We start from the raw sequence: 18487 nt of genomic DNA on the forward strand, positions 1-18487 counted from the left end.
GGCCCTTCTGGCTTTTAGAGTCTTCTATTGAAAAGTCAGATGCAATTCTAATAGGTCTGCCTTTATATGTTAGTTGGGCTTTTCCCCTTGCAGCTTTTAATATTTTTTCTTTGTTCTGTGTGTTTAGTGTTTTGATTATTGTGTGGCAAGGGGACTTTCTTTTCTGGCCTAGTCTATTTGGTGTTCTGTGAATTTCTTGTACCTTTATAGGCATATCCTTCTTTGGGTTAGGAAAATTTTCTTATATGAATTTGTTAAAAATATTTTCTTGGTCTTTGAGCTGGGATTCTTCTTCTATTTCTATGATTCTTAGGTTTGGTCTTTTCATTGTGACACAAATTTCTTGTATGTTTTGTGTCAGGAATTTTTTAGATTTAACATTTTCTTTAACCAATGTATCTATTTCTTCTACCATATCTTCTACACCTGAGACTCTGTCCTCCATCTCTTGTATTCTGTTGGTGATGGTTGTGTCTGTAGTTCCTATTCCACTAACCTAGATTTTCCATTTCCAGAATTCCATCAGTTTGTGTTTTCTTTATTGTTCCCATTGCCATTTTCAGATCTTGTTTCCTTCAACTGTTCATGGCTTTCTTGACATTCTTTAAGAGATTTATTGATTCCTCCAGTTTTTTTTATTGTCTTTTCCTCAACCTCTTTAAAGGATTTATTCATTGCCTTTTTAAGGACCTCTATCATTATCATAAAGTTGGTTTTAAGATAATTTTCCCATGCTTCAGCTGTGTTGGAATATTCAAGACTTGCTGTATGGGTGTGGATGGGCTCTGGTGTTGACATATTACCCTGACTGTTGTTGATTGTGTTCTTACACTGATGTTTAGACATCTGCATTTGGAATGATTACAGATCTAAGTGCTGACTTCTGGGTTTGTCTTTGTTGGATGGATGTTTTCTCCCTTGCTTTCTGTTTCCTTTCTGGTCTTCTGGCTCAAGTGGTCTTTTGGTAGAATAGAGGGTCTCTGCCCAAGCTGGGGACTGGACTTCTGATAGCCTTGATGGTTTCTGGTCCAGCAGAGGGTTGCTGCCCAAACTGGGGACTGGAGTTCAGGCAATGAACATGGCCTCTGATCTAGCCAGGGTTTTTCTGGGGTTCAGGATGCTTGCTTGGCCTCTGGTGGGGTAGGAGGCATCTGCTTGGATTTCAGGGTGCTAGCCTGGTCTCTGGGGTTTGGAATATTGGTCTGGCCTCTGGTGAACTAGAAGTCTATCAAAGGTGTGGGCATGGGTATAGTGACAAGGGAGAGGAGATACAGTTAGGGTTATACTGGGCAGGCACCAATGGGGTGGGATAGGGGGCAGTGGCCTATCTGGTTTTCAGGGAGGTAGCCTTGCCTCTGGTAGGGTATGAAGCTTCCATCAGAGGTATCAAGATAGCACAATTTGTAAATGATGTCCCTTGTTCTACATATCATTTGTTATGCAAGATTAATATGTGTACCATAAAAATATTTATGCAAAATGGATGATGCAAATAATGTTTTTAAATATATTAATAATAAATGTACTAGTTAATGCAGGCTTTTATATCTGTGGACTGCCAGGGAAGACTATAGCTCTCAAGACATTCACTCCTACTGGATAAGTAACTCCTCCTGTCTCTATAGTATGGATTATTTGGCCATCTTGCTTACTTACTGTAAGTGTAGACTTAGGGAAAATATTTCACATTCATAAACATATTTCCACCTACAAAATAAGGATAAGCACACTATACATTTCACAGGGCTGTTAGAGAATTAAATAAAATGACATAAAATATGTATAAAGTAGACAATAATAAGGAGTACAAAGGTGATCTTTTCTCTCTGTGTCTCTGTCTCTGTCTCTATCTCACTGTCTGTCTCTCTGTCTCTGTCTCTGTCTCTGTCTCTCTCTCTCTCTCTCTCTCACACACACACACACACACACACACACACCTGCCTGCTCCACTCTAGGCTTGTACCATTTCCTGACTTCTCCTTAAAGTTTTAAATTTATTACTTAATCGGACACAGATATTTTGTCCTAGAGATATAGTGCAACTATAATAACGTCTGATGTGTCTTTCCTTGTTGGCTATTGAATATGTCTGAAATACTAAAGAGAAGCAAAGTCATTATTTTATTTGTCTGGATGCCATAGTACTCACTCTATAAGGCTAATTCTTACTTTGTAGGACTTTTATTTTGCCTTGGCAAGATGTCTTATTAATTTTTGAAGTGGATTTATAGTTTGCAGTTTGCCCTCTGAAAAGTAAAACTAAATTCCTTGACCCTGAATTCTTACTTAGAGGTCCCATTATTTCAATGAACAAGGGAAGTCTCCTATAGACCAATATAATACTCAATGAAGGATCTTAAAAGTCACCGCTTTAGAAGGGCATCAATGGGGCAGTAATTCTGACAACAGAATGGACAAAGTAGGGATTCTTAGAAAACAATGGAGTTATTTAAATTCCACCTAGAAAACTGACTGACAGTTTGCTCAAGGAACCATTGTGTTCCAAATTCCATCTCCAGGCAAGCCCAGCCTTCCCACAGTCCCCTGAAAAGCCTTTTATACCTTCATCTTCTTCTAAAGGAGCCTTCAAAAACCTCCCCACAACACACTAGGATTTTCTACCATGAAAACAACAGCTACGTTTTTGAAAAAAAAAAAAAAAAAAAAAAGACAATATCACCTCTTTTCAAGCGAAGCCGGAGAACAATGAGAAGCCTGGTAGTTTCTCACTGGAATTCAAAGACTAAATAATCAGAGCACTTTTGCAGTTGTTTTGTTTAAAATCTACTCATTTTGGTTTCTTTCTTGGCTCCTTTATTGCCTACCCACTCCACAGAATATCTACCTAATACTATATTGTAAAGGTAGACTTAGTGGCTAATAAAATCAATACCACCACTGTGATATGTGCCTAAGAACCCAGTCCAAGGACCACCCACCTACACTGAATGGCCTAAACCATCACACAATGTTTTAGAATAATTGTATTTTTTTTTTTTTGGAAGTCACCCTTAAGATAGTCTCTTCAATTGAATCACTAATAATTTTAAGAGGGTGGTATATAATGAGACATTTTTAAATAAACACACACACATACACATGTACAACTTGTAAAGTGGTTTAGCACTTCTGTTCAAATTCATCCTTAATCTAGTAGAACTGCTTTTGGGCTTTATCTGACTCTAAAATGAACATTTCAGAGAGTGGTTGTATTTAAGAGTAGCTGATTTCTATACATCATTCAGAGACAATCACTTTCTCAAACCACCTCCAAGAGTAAATATGAGGCCTACACAGTCTTGGTGCCATTGTTCTGTTTACTGGATTCTGGGTCACCTTCAGCAACCCCACAGTATGCAAATACTGAATTCTGAGGCTCTTGCTCTTTTGACTGGCCTTCTGCACTACCGAGCTCACCTACTTTCTCATGCAGAGCAGCTCTGTGGAGAAGAGCCCTAACAGACAGAGTTAATCTTGACAACTGACCTTTACTGCTTCCTGAAAGTCCCGCAGACCTCAAGGATCAGCCAACCAGGACTGTGCCTATGGCTGAGAGGCATCACTCACTGCAACAGTATCAGGTTCAAACACCAGGTGAACCAACAAGGTTGCCTTGAGACACTAGGTTCTGGGCTTGGCTATCAAGAAATCACCATCATTTGATACTCCACTCCTGGGTGGGAATGGAATTTATGGTTTAAAACTATCAGCAAAGAAGTACAGACTCCTTTCAAGTTGTGCATTCAGAAGCTTGAATTTAAATCAAGTTTCTTTGCAGGTAGATAGCACCTTGGGGAGGGGGTAGTGCGCTAGGGGCTAGAAACAACATTGGGTGGTGACTTAGAGGGAGAAAAATGTGCAATGTAAAGTGAAGTTGCAGACCCCAGGAAACACTACACTACCACTGGAAAAAAACAGAAGATGAGCTTGTTGGGAGGTGAGGCTACAAGTTTTCTCACTGCATTGTGAAGCTGCAGTCTAGGCTCTTGCCAGATGCTGAGCCTGGAAAACAACAGGCCATTTTTCTGTTTCTCCCAGTCAACACTCCAAAACTGAACAGGCTTCAGATGAGAGACTTCCAAACCACAGGAAAAGCTGCCTCTTTAAAACAGAAGCAAAACGGATGGATATAAAATGCTTGAGAAGGGCATTAGTAATTCTCAAACACACAATAAGAACACCCTGGATAATTGTCATTAAACACAACTAGATAAAAAGAAGACTTGTCAAGTGATGTTCACCTAACTCTATGGTTTATTCAAGATAAAATCTCTAAAGCAATGGTTCTCACCTTTTCTAATGTTGCAACCTTTTAATACAGTTCCTCATGTTGGGGTGACCCCCAACCTTAAAATTATTTTTGTTGAATATCCCTGGAACTAGACTTACAGACAGTTGTGGGTGCTAGGAATCAAACCTGGATCCTCTGGAAGTGCATCCAGTGCTCTCAATGGCTGAGCCATCTCTCCTGCCCTAATTTACTATTTTTAACCAATTGAAGGGAAAGTAGTATTTTTTTTTTATGTTCCTAGTGACAAATAAGGCATTTGACAAAAATTTTTAAATCATCCTGGTGTTTTGCAGAAACAATAGGATACAAGTAGTTGAGTACTTCCCAAACAATTCTCAAATCAGCATCTTATTGAATTAAGACTTATTATAGTAACGAAAGTGTTGAGAAGAAAAAGGTTACACAGCATTGCCTCCTCTCTGTAACAGTCTGGAGTTAGTCAGTTGCTGGCAGTGAAGCATGCACATACACATACAAATGCACAATTGTAAACAACACACAATGGATGTTTCTGTGTGTGGATGATAATGCACTTTTCTATCAATATAAATCAATGGAGACCACAACACTAAAACTAAGAGACTGGCTTGAGATTCAGCTCAGTAGTAGACAGCCTGCTTGGCAAATGCAAGGTCCTGGTTGAGTCTCCAGTATGAGGCAAAAATACTTGCAAAGTACCATTATTGCATAACTCTAAGAGGCTAAGAGAATCATCATGTCAGTGAAACACAAATCACCAAGAAGGTAGACCTCAAAGACATCTACCTTAATATAACAAGGTGATGAAACAGTTCTACTTAATCCCAGAAAAATATGCAAAAGATTGAAGAAAATGTTAAAAACATTTCCAAAATATGAAAAAGCAGCCTTTAGCATATCCAAACACCAAAGTAAAAAGAGTAATATACAATGTTCATTTTGAATAGGAAGAGTTATAGCCCAAAGTATCTCATTTTCTGTTAAAATGAGCTTATCATGATTTCCCCAAAATGTTAATAATTTGTGTATTTTAGCTTGAAAAGTATAGCATTCACATAGTAAAATGAACATGCTGAAAAAACTTAAATACAAGAAAGCTATAACAGCATGTATTTATTAATCAGAAGATGACCAGAGCATTAAAATAATTATTATCTAACAAAACAGCTAGAATTTGTCTATTCTAAGAAGCCTAGACTAGAGGATCCAGAGAAGAAAGCTGGATTATAACAACCATATCTTATTATACATTCTTTTAATTCTTTGTTACATTTTGTTATTAAGACAAAATATCTGAACAGAAACAACTTAACAAGAGGAAAGAGTTATTTTGGCTCTTGGTTTTAATCCATAGTCCTTGGCTCTTTACCTTATGCCCCCCCCAACACACACCTTTCCTTACTTCTGCACCACGCCAAGGTGAGGCAGAACATGTCACCTCATGACATACAGGAAGTGGGTGAGAGAAGGGGAGGAGAAAGAGTGCCTCCACACATTTGTGGTCTCTGTCATTTCCTTTTTTATTCCATCTTAATTCTCCTAGAAACAGACTTCTAGACCCAACCGGAAGTGCATTTTACTAATTCCCATCACATCTCAATAGTGTTGCAAAGAGCACTACATTTTAGCACAAAGCCAAACTGCCAACACAAAATTAAGTAAGAAAGATTCTTCGTGCTGGATTTTAGTCAAATAAAATTATTTATATTATAAATGTGTCTGTACTCTTGTGTTTTATTGAAATGATACTTTACTTCATGCTTTAAAAAGTCTAGATTCAATAATTACCTCACAGCAATGAGCATCACTAAGATGTGTATTTTGTTCTCTAAATCTCACGCTCCACTTCAGAGGGACTGCTATTTCCAGGGGTGAAAGGGGAAGCACACATGATGAGTTTAAAACATCTTATGCAAGAAAAAAATTAAAGTAATCAAAGATTAATAAGAATTGAGCCTAAGGGACAAAGAAGATACCTGAAGGTTTCCCCTTCTTTATGAATCAAAAAGAATAATTTATTTAAATATATTGAGTATGTAAAAGCCTACAACTTCATTATCAATTTATGGGAGAGAGAAAAAGAATGGGAGAAAGAGAGAAGAAACATAGAGGGAGAGAGGGAGGAAGGGAGGGAGGGAGGGAGGGAGGGAGAGAGAGAGAGAGAGAGAGAAAGAGAGAGAAAGAAAGAAAGAAAGAAAGAGAAAGAAAGAGAGAGAGAGAGAGAGAGAGAGAGAAAGAAAGAGAGAAATATAAATATCTAGGGCACCAATCCTTAAATCGAAAATTGAATGTTGGTCTTTATTCTCATCTCTTACTATAATTGACAATGAATAAAGATTTTGATGGGATGAATCTCCACCTTCCAAGAGAAATGTAAGCTAATGTATGCAGATGATGACTGAGTCAGCAAAACCGCCATTTTGCAACAGCTGATTAATTCATTCAGTTGGGCAGTGATTGTCAGGGATGGAAACACTGGCAAGGAAGCAAATGGAGGTCTTCTGTACCTGAAAGTTATCAGGCTCTACATCTTTGAAAATGGAGCAGGCAATCTGTGGGAAGCATACCAAGACCACTCAGCATGGTTTTCCTGGAAAGAAAAGTTAAGCCTGTAGAAATTTTTAGCATTCCCTTTTAACACAGAAAATATGGAACAAAATAGAACAGAAGAGCAATCAGAATTATTTAAAAAAAAAAAAAAAAAGGGAAGGAAAAACACAAGTCCACTTCTCAAAAAATAAATAAATAGAGTATGTGGGCTCTCAATTCTGATCTGAACAAATTTCAGCAAATATTTTGAAGATACTCTAGAGCCCTAGCTCTCAACCTTCCTAATGCTGTGACCCTTTGATACAGTTCCTTATGTTGTGGTGACCCCTAACCATGCAAATTTTTCCTTGCTACCTCATAACTGTAATTTTGCTACCATTATGAATCCTAATGTAAATATCTGTGTTTTCCCATGGTCATAGGCAACCTCTGTGAAAAGGTCATTCAATCCCCAGAGGGGTTGAAACCCACAGGTTGAGAACCACTGCCTAGACTAAAACCTGTCACTTCTTCAGTCGCAGCAAGTCCATATTGTAATGACAGCAAGGGTTACTCTTCATAGGTTCAACAACAGAATAGAGGAGTAAAAGACATGACATGTTAGAACCACCTGAAGAGAGAACAAGAAGACAAAGAAGAGCAGGAATAAGCATTAATGCCAAAACTTTGATAAATGTTAAATTTGATGGATGGATATATGACATTTTCCCATGACAATGTTCTGCCTGTTTTTGTATTTATTTAGAGAGAAAACAAACTTTCAACAACTAAGTTATTTTTAAAGAATAAATAAATAAAAGATTTTGAGGTGAAGAAATAGCTCTGTGGTTAAGAGCAGGCACTAGTCTTGATGAAGACCTATATTCTGTTCCCAACATATATATTGGTTAACTCCAGTTCCAGGGGATCTGATGCCCTTTTCTGGCCTTTATGGGTACCAGAATTTATGTGCACATATCTACACATAGACATACAGGCATTCCCCTAATAAAAATGTCTTTTAATCTTTTTAGGGTTTTTTTTTCTTTTTCTTTTTCTTTTGTTTTGTTTTGCTTTGTTTTTTGAGACAGGGTTTCTCTGTGTAGCTTTGCACCTTTCATGGAATTCACTCTGTAGACTAGGCTGGCCTCGAACTCACAGAGATCCACCTGCCTCTGCCTCCCGAATGCTGGGATTAAAGGTGTATGTCACCACTGCCAGGCAGGTTTTGTTGTTTTGTTTTGTTTTTGTTTTTGTTTTTTTAGATTGTTATAAAGATGCATCGTACATTTCAGGAAACACATTAAATTTTAAAGTGGTCAAACTCTATTGAAATTTTGCTGTATAAATTATTCCTTGGCTGAAGAAAGTTACTGGTTTTCATGAAGCACTCTATCCTTCCATTACTTTAACTACAAAATAGGAAATATTTTTTTCCAAGTTGATACCTGGATAATGGGAAAAGAGTTCCCTCTTAACAAAGCTTCCAGGGAAGATTGAAGAGGAGTCTCTCTCTTTGCACCATCTCTAAATTACTCTTAATCTCAAAGGAGTGTCTGGTTTTCCTTTAACCTCCGAAGCTTCTATAAAATATGCCCTACATGATACCAGTCTAATCATCATTAACAAGGAACTCTCCTACTGAGGATTTCATAGAAATAATGTGGTTATTAAGGAAGCTCTGAAGATTATTGGGATACTGTAATAAAACTGTATGCATAATTAGTCTACCACATCAACAGCCGCTAACGTGAGTTATTGGCCATTCAGGCATGTATGCTGACTGATACACGGGTACGGAGAACGGCAAGGAAGAATGAAAATAAATGCACTGAGAAGTGAGCAAGCTAAGGAAAACTGGAGTGACCTTGTTTAAAGTGACATGGAGTAGTCTATAGCCTTGGATGTGCTGTACAAAGGAGCTGAAGAAATGCAGCAAACAAAATAGATCTTTCCTCAATTACATATCTATATACAAAATATTAGAGTCATTTAATAGAAAAGCTTCTCAGGATTCACAGAAAAAATATTTCTAGGATGAAAGAAAATATGTATTTCATTTAGTGGTCTACTAAAAAAAAAAATACATGTTTAAAGTCCTGCTAGCTCAAAATGGGGAAAGAATATAGGCTACAAACTCCAGAAGTTCCACTCTCTTCTGCCTTACACCAGCACTGCACACACACAGACACACACACACACACACACACACACACACACACGCACAAACAAGTAAAATAAATAAATAAAATCCTTTTTAAAAGACAACCATAAAAAGCTACATAAAATATGTGCATTTGTTATGTTCTTTGTGTTGAGTTGAGCCAAGTGCTCCCAAAGGTTCAAAACTGAAGCATGGTTCAATACCTTTAAAGAGCAGTTATTTATTAAAAAAAGAGACTAAAAACATGTTGAGTCCAGAGAGCTTGATTCAAAGGGTCACAGAAAAGATCCATGAATCTTCCATAGCTTTGACTCGATTAGATGTGACCGCAACTGAAGCCACATTGCATTGGCTTCATCCGTGCGGAATTCTACATGCAAAGAAGCACTGAAAAAGCAACAGGGGTCTGTTGGAGATAAACTGTCATTTTTTGTGCCTAGAGACAATCACAGTCAAGACACATTCTTTAACCATCTTCGAAGTCTCTCTTTCTATCATACAACCAGGTAACCACTCAACTACATTGTCAATACTCAGAAACGGAATCCCACTTAGAGGTAATTCTGTTGTCATTGACTTCCTTCTGTTGGCACTACATTTATAATGTCTCATACACTAATTGGAGTGTAATTTATTTTGTTCATGTTCATTGCCAACTAGTATTCGAGGGCACAGATATACCAAAATTTGCCAATGTCTATTCTGGATGATGTTAGCTTTGTGTTATTATAAATAATACTGATATAAATGCTTACACAGCCCTTTTAAATATCTATTTTAAAAATTCATGGCTAAATACGTAGGATAGAATTAAGTGGAATCATTTTAAGTCTGTTTTCAAGAGTCTGTATCATCTTTTTAGTCTCTTCCAGTGAAGCTCAGAAGTTTTGGTGCCTCCATATACTTGCCCATACCACATGCTCAGACATTTTAACAACAGCTATTTTTGGCAAGTGTAACATTATGGTTCATTGTAATTTAATTTGTATTTGCTGGTAACTATTGGTATTGAGAAACATTTATATGCTTCTGAGAAGTGTGTGTTCAAATATTTTTCTCATTTTAATAAGCACTTCTCAGTTCTCTACAGTGATCAGTGGAGTTTGACACTTTCAATTTTCCTGGTTCTCTGGACAGGAAATATTCCAGATGTTCCCTTTGTATATACTGTGTTCAAGTCTTCAACAATAAATCTCATTCAGAAGAATGTTAAACCATTGTATTTGGAAAACTGACACGTATTTTTATTTTCATTCTAAAATATTTTCTGTTTCTTCAGCTTCTATACATTTCAGATTTCCTTAGATATCTGCTAATATAACTGATCTCAAAATTGATCCAACTGTGATCAGAGAAGAGCTCCTGTACAAATTCAACCCTTTTGAAGGTGTGGAGCTTTGTCTTCAGGACAAAATGCGGACTGGTCATGTGCCCCTAAGACATTTGCATGGGAAAGGTATGAGCCTATTGTACTATCACCAGCAGCCTGGTGGTTGAAGTGTCAGTCAATTAAGCCACGACTTCTCTGATATGTGGTCTACCAATTTCTGATCACTCTCTTATGCCCTCAGGATAGACCTTTGCATTTTTCATCATTTGTAATCACCCCTTTCTAACGTCCTGCTAAAATTCCTCAAACTTTGTTCCATGGAAGAAGAGTGTTAAGTAAGTAATAAGTGTGTTCTCAGGAAGCATAGATATCCAGCACTCTTGAATTAAAAGATTTGCCAACACTTCATTTCATTATATGCCCCCACCCCCCTGTTTAGAGATTTACCTGAATTGTTAACAAAAGTGATCAAAGAAATCTGGCAATGGAAAAATAAATTCACGAATTTGCCCTAGGCAGCCATCTTGAGCGCAAGGAGTGTGAAAATGTTTTTCACATCATACATAGCATATGTCATAAAATTCAAAGTGCTCCTGTGAACTCCATCCCACATGTTTGCCAGGCTTTTTTTTGGTAGGACATCTCTGGGTCATTTGTTTGCATTCTTGAAATCTCTTTCTGAACTTACTAAAAGATATGTTGAATTTATGTAAACTCTTATCCCTCAGCTTTGTTGGAAAGCTGGAGTATAAGAAGCCTTTATGTTATAAAGTAAAATATATGGGACAGTACTCCTTACTCTATGAAGAGTCTAAATAGTTCATCTTCCCAACCTTGTGAAGTCCCACACCGAGCCTCTTTCTCATTGTCCCTGCTCATTTGCCGACTGGCCAGTTCCCTATCATGCCTTCTTCTAGTACTTGCCAAAAACAACTGATCATAAAAAATTTTAAAAAACCCGCAATTAACATGTACGCTGTTTCCCAGTTTTTGCTGAGTAATCAGAAGACTTGACCCCCAAAATGTTACAGTGGTTCACTATCTTTCACTGTGGGTTTCTTCACCTCATCAGTTGGCAGGAAATCTAGAGATACGTTTTTATTTGTGAATTCCCATGTTTAGCATCAATTTCCATTTCAATGTTTTTTTCTGACTTTTAAAAAATACTTTTGAAATCACACCCACATGTCAATCATTGCTGCTTTCTTTCTAAATCCACAGGATTATGACTAATTCTGATGCTTAGTATTTTTGTAGTGTTGTAGTGTTTTGAACTCAGGGTCTTGTCCTGTGAATTCAGTCATGCAAGCACTCTATGCCTAAGTCACATCTCAGCCTGTAGTTGCTAATTCTAACACTTGGAAAAGTGCTTAATACATATCCACTAATATCTATTAAACTATATTCTTAAACCCTCCAATTAGGTCTAGGAGGTTTCAGTCTTGTTTTTAGATTTTCTACACAGTAATCTGACAGCAAAATCATTATTTATGTCTTCTCTCCCCTCCTGTGTTGTCTAATGTTTCTGAGCCAGTGGATAAGCATAAGTATCCACAGTTTTGTTTTTCTCTTAGTCTTATACTTCCTAAGTCTCATTAAATGTGGTGTTTCCTTTTGGGTTGGCATGCATAGGACTTACAAGAGAAGAATGTAATATATTGAGAATTCTTTTTGAATATTTGCAAAAGCACATTTGTATGTATTTATTGAGATATCTAATTAATTGTGTGCTTGTTATTCTTTTCTGTGTCTCACACAGGAAAACACAGCCCTGTCTCTATGGATTTTTTTCTAGTCCAGACAGGAAACCAGGTTTACTACCTGGATATATGCATTATCTACTCCAGCATCAAATCACCTGCCTTACTGAACCAAAGAGGTCTTTCATGTCTTTTCTCTCCAATACCCACTCTGCTCCCACACCAAAAACCCAAGGGCCTAATCAACCAGAAAACTTCACAACCCGCCTTTAGTTATCAGTTTCTTTATTTACTAAACAGGGTTAGGTTGTACTGTGGTAATCATCAACCATCCCCTCCATGTCTCATCATGACAGAGGTTCATTTCTCCTTCACACTACAGCGAACTGTGTGGTTGAAGATGCAGGGGTTGATCTTGTTTGGGATGTGCTCTCAGCCCAGAGGTCAAAGAGCAGCAACATCATCACCTGTTCCCCTCTTTTATGGTTGGGTTTTTTCCTCATCTCTCTCTTCCATCTTTCCCCCTTTTCATCCCTCCTCTCCATTTCTTCTTTTCTTTCTCTTCTTTCCTATCTCTCCCTTTCCTCACTTCCTCTCCCCTTCCCTTCTTAAGGATCTACGTAGCTCAGACTTATTTTAAACTCATGTTTTCTCATCTCAGCCTTCTCAGTGCAGGGATCACAGCCAAGCATGTTTCACAGGTTCTTATAGCGTCTGCTTGGGGATAGTGCCCATTGATACTCCAATCATTTTATTGACTGAAACAACTCACAGGGCCACAGGTGACATCAATAAGAGGTCATGTATAATCCTCTCACAAGATGGGACAGAATCACTTAAAGAGAGTAATAAAATCTACCACATTAATTATCTTAATCAAGGTGGGAAATGATATTCTAAACAGTAGTTTGAGATTGAGGCCCTGTTGTCACATATATCTTTAAATCTAAAAATACAATATCCCAAATCCTGTAAAGTGCAAACTGTATTTAGGAGCAATGTAATATACTGTAAGTGGAAAATTATGCACACCACCTCATGACATGTCACATATATGCACTAATAGCATCATCTAAAACTACTTACCAGCTGTTTGTGTAAGGTATATGAGAAAAATACATGAATTTTATACATAGACTTGGGTCCTACCCATAAGAGATTATGTGCATGCAAGTGTGACAAAATTTGATAAATTCCAGAATTCTGAATGATTTGGGTCTCATCATTTCCAAACGGTGCAGGTGCTGTATTGTGTATAGATTCTGTGTCAGATACATAATCTCGGTGGTAATGCTTCCTGCAGGTTTCAGTTTTGGGGACAATTCTTGGTCCAGATTTGAAAATTATATAAGTGTGTCTGATGGGCTGCAGTAGAAATTCCACTCAAATACAATCTGCAGCTGGGCTCCATACAAGGCTCTGCATTATGCTGCCCCCTTGTTTCCTAGGCAGTGGAGTGTGTCTTGCACTTTCACTTCTTCTTCTTGGTCTGCAGGGACATTGGTCCCTTCTTCAATTTGTGCATATGTATCATTTACTACTCTCTTCCCAGAATTCTCTCTGCTTGCTTTTTCCAAGCTCCCTTTCACCTTCTAAACTTCAGACTTTGCTATAAAAACCATTTCATCTGGAAGGTTTTGCTTATTTGCTCTTTCTAAGAGAGGCTACACTACAGGCTGTCTTTCTCCATCTCAGTGAGCTGTTTCCCATCTCCTTGGTCCTTCCCATCATATATAATTATGTTCATTATTTGTTGCTCTATTTGAAAACTGTTTACTTCCTACACTAAAATGCAGCCACATGAAGGAACAGAACCTTTCCTTTTGGGTCACTGCTCAGTTTTTATATCTTTGGCGCACTGCCCAGCATATGGTAATTAATATTTTTGTATTAATATTTTTAAGTGGGTTCATTATAAAGATGAGATGTTAAATTTGTTAGGGGTCACTTGGTAATAAAAATATGCTTCCAAATGCATAGTTATGTCTTTTATTTCCATAAGATACTTTCTTATGTAAGGTACCTCAGTTTAATAAATATGAGACAAGTAAGCATTTACTTCAAGAGTACTGTAACTGGCCTATGTAGATTAAGCTTACCTGTAGTATTGCTGTGTTTTTATATAAGGAAGAATTTGGATCATTGTGCCCATGGGCTCAGAACTATAGGATTAAACAGATCAAGAGAATGACCTTTCCCTTCCTGGGATCTAAATGGTGTCAGCACCTCTCTTTTCGGCTAAGATGATCTTAATCAAGACAGTGAAGGGGCCATGGAGTGGTTGCCAGGGAGCAGCCAGAGACCTCAGTGTTAAAAAAAAAGAACAATTGTCACACAGCAGTTGCATGAGGACATCTGGACCTGCTATTCAGTTGCCCTCCTTGATTTTGCCAACAGAAACTGGGCAGTTACTTCATCTACACTGTGTGCGGTTGAGTTGGTCATGCAGGGTTCCATACTTAGGTTTCTTGGCTTGTCATTGCAACAGCCGTGAAGAGACTGCCTAATGGTGGAGCTTGATCTTTAACACCAACTTTGCAGTCAGTGCACACAAGGTCTCCACTTGCAAGGACCTTTCTATCACCCCTAGCTAGTTCTGGCATCGGTGGCTGCTAAGCATCCCACTTTGTTCACCTTCTCCTCCCTTTTTCCTTTTCCTGGCAGAGTGTTTGGGAGACCCAAAATTAGACAATGAGAGAAAACTGTGACTGGTAGGAGGTGGACACAGGACCCAGTGAGGAACTTCACTGAAATCACTACCCCAGGAATCAGAGACTGCACCCTCAGTCTCTAGGGTCAGAATTCACAGGGAAAGTGTACAGTTTGAGCTGCTTTTGTCTGTCTCCAGAAAACAGTCTCCACACTTAAAAACCCAAGAAGAAGAAGAGGAAGAGGGAGGGGGAGGGAAGGAGGAGAAGAAGGAAGAGGAGGAGGAGGAGGAGGAGGAGGAGGAGGAGGAGGAGGAGGAGGAGGAGAAGAAGAGTGTCAATGTGAATTGTCAGTTTGAACAGACTCCATAGTTAAGTTAGCTGGGAGATCTGCCTCTGGGAATTCCTGTGGGTGGTTATCTTGATTACATTAATTCATGTGGGAAGAACCATTTTCATTGTAACTGTACCACTCTCTGGCAGGGTTTCCTGGACTGGACAAACATGAGAATGTAAACTGAAGGCTAGCATGCATTCATCACTCTCTTAATTGAGGGGGTGCTGTGACCCACTTCTTTGAGCTCTTGGTACCCTTGGTGCTGTGACATTCCTACTTTATGGCATGTACCTGGAAGTGTGAATTTCAAAACAAACAAACAAACAAACAAAAAAACCAACACTTTTTACTTGAGTTGCTTTTGTCAGGGTAATTTTGTCATAGAAAACAAAAAGAAACCAAGAAGACAACAAACAACAGCCTTAGCCAATTCTCAGATTTCTGCCCTGTCTGGGGTCAAAGCTCAGAATTTCCACCCACAGGGAATCAGTCATCCTGTAGCTTGCTGCACTTTGAATGAGTTCAGCTTCACAGTTTATAACTTACCAAAGTCTAGGAAATATATATTCACACACACACACACACACACACACACACACACGCACACACACACACACTCACACACACACCAGGATCTTGTACCATCCCCCAACCCCAGGAATACTCAACAGGAAGTTTTGTCTCAATTTAACAATGGCATCAGCCACCATTGCCAAGAGTTGGAAGCACCTCTTGGAAAGGCTCTTGGAAGAGGGTTTCAATAAGGAAGGGCATGGAGAGTGTTTAGGTTTAGTAGGAACCAGAAAGGGTAGAAAAGCATCAAAGCTGTTACTACCCTTTGGCCAGAAGATGCAGGGGAAGGAAGAGTTACTGGGACCTGTGTGTTACTCTGACCTGTGTGCTACTCCGGCTCTGACAGAGCTGTCTAGCAACAGCTACAACCTTCATACCAGATTTCAGCCAACCCACTGCTCACTTAGAGACACTGGGCATCAATGCTGATCTCTCCTTCTCCTACCCTGGGACCACCTAGGATGAAAAGTCAGTTTTACATCCAAGGGTAAGGGATCCCGTTCTAAATCAGTCCCCGGGGAAGGTTTAGGAGGTCAGAGCATGTTCACAAAGGCAAACATAGAAGATTTGGCACTTTTTAAAAGTAGGTTATTGAACTTTTCAGTTTAAAAGACACCATACTATCCCGTGCCTGTGGTGTGAGACCTTACAGCCTTGGTGCAGTGGGAAGGGGCTTGGACCTGCCTAGGCTCAGTGTGCTGGGCTCTGCTGACTCCCCATGGGAGACCTTGATTTGGGGAATGTGGGGATACGGGGTGGCTTGGGAAAGAGGGCTGGGGGGTGGGAGGAGGGAGGAGAGGGGATCTGTGGATAGTATGTGGAGTGAGTAGAAAATTACTTAATAAAGAAAATTTTAAAAATAAAGACACCATACTTTTAGAGTGAACTTTTGACAATGTTTGGCATTCTGACACAATTACCTGCTCTGATGTTTGCAGATACACATCATACAGCCCACCCTTGTGCATTGTGCTTGTATTTTTTTTTTCTCTAAGAAGGCCCATTACATCCACTCAGTTTTTCATTTGGTAGAAATTAAAATATATGGCAATCATACTCATGTATTCATTTCTTTATGTTCACAAAAACTTCCTTGGACTAGTCATGCTGTCTCCAAGAACACAGGTGAAAGGTAGATAAAGACCTTTTCTAGAGAGCCCTCCTCTTCTCTACTGACTCATGCCTGAAAGGTACAGTAGAGAAAAAGGTGTTGTCTCTGACACTCCTAGGAACCAAAGTGTTTCCCACCCCTGACAAGAGGACTCCAATGCATCCATTTGATCAACATTTTTCAAAACAACATCCTGTATACAAATAATAACCACTCTGGCTAGAGAATAAATTCACATGGTTCATGGAAAGACTGAAGAGGGAGGTAGAAGGAGCCTTGAAAGGAAACATTCAGCTATGGACAAGGTGACACACAGCTGAAATCTCAACCCTTAGGACACTGAGCTAGGAGGCCAGCCTGAACTATATAATCAAATGATGTCTCAGAAAAAGAAAGAAAGGGTCTAGAGAGATGGCTCAGCAGGTAAGAGCATTGACCACCCTTTCAACAGGCCTGGCTTTGATTCCCAGCACATACTTGGTGATCCAATACCCTTTTCTAGTTTCCATGGGCACCAAGCACACACAGGGCACACAATTCAGGCAACACACACACACACACACACACACATACACACACACACACACACACACAAATAAAAAATGAAAAAAAGGATGGAAAGTGAGAGATCAAAAAACCTTTTCAAATATGACTCAAAAATTATAAGCAGGCATGGGAGCTCATCTCTGTGATCCTAGAATTTTGTGAAGCCAGGAGAACTGCTCTGAGTCTGAGGTCAGCCTGGGCTACCTAATGAGACACTAACCAAAAAATGGGAAAAAAAAAGTTTAAAAAGGAAAAATAAATAGGACTACACTTACTAGTAATACATGGCTTTTCTTCTAGCAGTTTCTGAAACATCCCACAGAAAAAAATCAAAAGTGAGGGAATCAGAAATTCTAAAACTTTGAAATAAACTAATAATTGGGATAGGTTTTTTCTTGTAACTACTAACTCACTGAGTGGCTTTAATAGGACTGACAATCGTCTTCATCTCAAGTTATATGGCAGCTGAAGAATAAACTTCCTAAGCAGGCAGGTGACTGTGTAGAACATGAACATGCATACCTCTCCTTAACAGACAGTTCACGGGCCAGTGAGATGGTTGCCAGGCTCATCCAAGAGGGCTCAGCTTAATTTTCAGCATCAAGATTTAACCATCATTAATGCACCATTTTTAACTGAGCAAGGTGAACTGAACTGCAAAGAGCATGGTAAAAAACAGAGAAAATGTATGTCTGACATGATTATCCCTTCACCTCCCATCCCCTCACATTGTCCCTTAGGCCTCATCACAGCAAAAATGACTAGAATTTAATTTTAATACATGGAAGAAGGAGAGAACGGGGTAAGGAAGGAGAGGAGTGAGAGGGATAATCCAGTGCTGTATATCACAGCCTGGCTGCATATGGAAATCCTCCAGGAGCTTTCACCTGCCCAGGACCAGCACTCAGCCTGCCAACCCAGATCTCTACAAGCAGACATGGGCTTGGGGATTCAATATAAGAGTCCTGCCAGTGACTTGATTTCTAGCTCTCTAGAACTCTGCTAAGGAGGTTCACATGTTTTTCTTAGATCTATGTTTTTATGCACATATTACACATGTACTTTTATATGGGTAATCACAGTTTTCCACGGTGTTCTAAATTTCAAATTGTTGGAAGCACTACCCTCTTATTGTTCATAATTTGTTTTTGCTACGCATTATCAGGATTTTATTAAGCTAATATTAGCATTATATATTATGCTTTTGAAGTTTCCATTGAGAAGTCACAGATTCATTATTAATCCTACTCTAAAATATGACTATGTCATTCAATACTAG

The sequence above is a fragment of the Onychomys torridus genome, chromosome 18, assembly GCF_903995425.1.
Source record: "Onychomys torridus chromosome 18, mOncTor1.1, whole genome shotgun sequence".
In the NCBI taxonomy this organism is placed as follows: Eukaryota; Metazoa; Chordata; class Mammalia; order Rodentia; family Cricetidae; genus Onychomys; species Onychomys torridus.